Source organism: Trichosurus vulpecula, chromosome 1, assembly GCF_011100635.1.
Source record: "Trichosurus vulpecula isolate mTriVul1 chromosome 1, mTriVul1.pri, whole genome shotgun sequence".
In the NCBI taxonomy this organism is placed as follows: Eukaryota; Metazoa; Chordata; class Mammalia; order Diprotodontia; family Phalangeridae; genus Trichosurus; species Trichosurus vulpecula.
The window spans coordinates 46153782-46157510 of NC_050573.1; positions in this window are offsets into that span (position 1 = coordinate 46153782).

The window sequence follows — 3729 nt, forward strand, 5'->3', positions numbered from 1 at the left end:
CTCAATGGCTAGCAAACTCTTTTCCACTCAAAATTCCTTTGTTTCAGAGTCATAGGCTGCCAAAACAAAAGCTCTATCCTCCTGTAATTAGTCCTGGCTCCTTTGTACCCCCAAACCTCATCCCTACATCATTTTATTCTGTCTTTCCCTTCCATTATGTCCTATGGAACCCTGGCTTCTTTTTAATCATATTAATCATCTTCCTCTAATCTTCCTCTTCCTTCTATCTCATAATTATAGAAACCTGGCTCCCTGCATATTTCCAACATTGGCTATGTCTTCCTCACCTCCATAAACTGCCCTCCCCCTCCCCAGCTATGGCAGTGTCTTATATATATATATGCATGTATGTATGTATACACACACATATATACACACATGTGTATATGTGTGTGTATATATGAATATATACACATATGTTATATATACACACATGTTTATATGTATATGTACATATATATCCTTTATTATCATCTTAATTTTTCATATATATATACTCAGACAAATATATACATATATACATACACACATAGAAAATTTATTTTATATCATTTATTTCATATATATTTTATATTTATCATATTTATTTATTTTATGTCTCTTATTTATTTTATACACATATACACACACCCACAGAACAGGGACACTTTTTCACCTTCCTTTGTAGCTATAGACCTTAATACAGTGCTTGACATCAAGTAAGTACTTAAATACTAGTTACTGTTGTCTGTTGTTGTTGTTAGATGATACTGGGCCAGGAGGAGAAGTAGGTATATGTTATACTTCTCACTGCCAATTATGGACCTTCCTTCTACTGGCATAACTCAATAAACTCCCTCTTTTGAGATTCAATTCGTGTTGATAGATTGGCCTATGAAGATCTTGGTGGAAGTTTCTAACAGTCCTTAGTTTACTCTTCTTCCTTTCCCCCAAAGCTCAGGATTTGGATCATATTCTCCCTTTCCACTTGGGTACTTGTGTTTATAAATCAATAGGAGATAATGGGCAGCTAGGTAGCACCTTAGTCTAGAGTGTTCAGGGTCTGAAGTGGAAGACTCAGCTTTCTGAGTTCAACTCCTGCTTCAAATACTTACTGCTATGTGACCCTGGGTAAGTCGCTTAACTCTGTTTGCCTCAGTTTCCTCATCTGTAAAATGATCTGGAGAAAGAAATGGTAGACCACTCCCATATTTTTGCCAGGAAAACCCTAAATGGGGTCACAAAGGGTTGGACGTGACTGAGAAATGCCTAGACAAAAGGGATAGTGGATGAGGTACAGAGAATGGATCTGTGATTTCATTTATATAGGGCACTCCTGGCTGAGGAAATACCCTCAACTAATGGAAGTTGGTACCTTATCTTCAACTTATAGTCTTAGAAAGTCTCCTAGAGTATCGAGAAGTTAAGTGACTGACTCAGAAACACAGAGTTAATATATGTTGGTGGTGGGTCCTGGCTTCAAGATCAAATTCCGTTATTCTAGAGCTCATCAGCCTCATCACTTCCCATGATCCTTCACTTTCATTGCTCCTCAGCCCCATGCCAGGGCTTCCAAGTCTCATGACCTCCAAACACTGCTTCCACAATTCATAATATTTCTCTCATCATAACCAATTTTTCCATCTCCCCTTTGTGTTTTGCCCTTTCCAAACTTCTCCTCTGTTTCCACTCCAACCTCTAATCACTCACCCCTCCCTGTTTCCCCAGGCCATCACCCCTGTTCTAGCCTCACTTTCCTCCCCTTGAAATCAGGACCCTAGAGTTAACCAGTTAAAATTTACATTGCCTCTTACCCTTAAATCCTTTGTCCCTCTGCCCTGTCATTACTCACCCCTTCCCAAAAAACAACCTTGGATTATTTCCAGCATCTGCCTTTCAGCCTTCATGTTCTGTGTAGCTGAGCACTGCTGGAAGAAATCAGCCAACCATCCTGACATGATCCCCTACAAATTTATGCCCTCTGATCTTCCTACTGGGCTCTCTCTGCCTCATGCCAATCCTTTTACTCTTCCCTGAATGATTCTCTATCATAATCTTTATAGCATCTGAACCTCTTTTCCCCTCAAGCCACCCACCTACAACCCCCAATACCTACAGCTCTCCCTTATCCACCAGGAAAGGAGTTGGTCTCTTACTTGACTGAAAAAATTTAGGCTATTTATCTTGAGCTCACTTTTCTCCCCTATTCCATATATCAAATATTTCCTCAGCATCTCCCTATTCTCTCCTCTTTTGTTCTAGTCTCAGGAAAAAAGAAAAAGCATTTCTTCTCCTAGAAATAATCTATTTCTTGACTTATGCTTCTGACTCCTTCCCTCCCATCTCCTCCGGGAACTTTCCATTTGCTCATCCTCTCTGTCTATCTGTCTTTCTCCCTCTCTGTCTCCCTCTCTCTCCTCCAACCTCGTCTCCTCCCTCTCACTTTCTCCATCCCTCCCTCCCTCTGGTCTCTCTTTTTTCTCTCCTCCCTATCTTCCTCTTTGTTTCTGTATCCCCCTACCCAGTCTCTGTCTCTCACCTCTTTATAATTATATTAATTTTTTCAATTAACATTCATTTTTTTCTCCCTCTCTAACTGCCCCCCTCACCAACTAGGAAAACAGAAAAAAACAAAACCCTTGTACCGAATATTCATAGTCAGGCAAAAAATTTTATACATGCCCCAAAAGATGTGTTTCAGTCTGTATGCTAAATCTATGACCTCTCTGTCAGGAGGTGGGTAATATTCTTCATCATTGGTCCTCTGGAGTCAAGTGGTCATTATATTCATCAGAACTCTTAAGTCCTTCAAAATTGTTCCTCTTTTACAGCATTATTAGACAAATTATTTTCCTGGTTCTGCTCATTTCATTCTGTATCAGTTGATACAGATCTTCCCAGAAATCTCTGAAACAAACACTTTTGGTCATTTCTTGTTGCACAATAGGATCTATTACATTCCTTCACTGCTGCCTATAAGCATGTCCAAATCTCTAATAACCTTAAAAAAGCTTCATTTGACTCTATCTACCTCCAACTATTGCCCTATCACTGTTTTTCCTTTCATAAACAACTGCCTATGCTTGTTGCCTCCTTCTCTTAGAATCTGGCTTCTGACTCCACTGCTCAACTAAAACTGCTTTCTTAAGTCATCATTGATCTTTTCTTTCTTTCTTTTCTTTCTTTCTTTCTTTCTTTCTTTCTTCTTTCTTCTTTCTTTCTTTCTTTCTTTCTTTCTTTCTTTCTTTCTTTCTTTCTTTCTTCCCTTCCCTTCTCTCCCTTCCTTCCTTCCTTCCTTTCTTTCTTTCTTTCTTTCTTTCTTTCTTTCTTTCTTTCTCTCCCTTCCTTCCTTTCTCTTTCTTTTTTCTTCTCTCCCTTCTTCCTTTTCTCCTTTCCTTCTTTTCTTCCTTCCTTCCTCTTTCTCCTTCTTTTCTTTCCTTTTAAAATGTAATGACCTTTTCTTAGGTCTCATTCTTCTTGATTTCTGTGAAACATTTGATGTCATTGACTACTCTCATCTCCTCTGTACTCTCTCCTCCTAGGGGTTTTCATGACACCAATCTTCTTGAGTCCTAGTACTTGTCTCAATACCTCTTCCTAGGCTCCTTTGCATAATAATTAGCCATATCCTATTCCCTAGGTGCAGGAGTATGCTGCTAAATGTTTAATAACTTAGTCTCTGAAAAAACCACACCTGTATGTGCCATACACTTTAAAATTTAATCTCCATTATTAATGTTTTCTCTATCA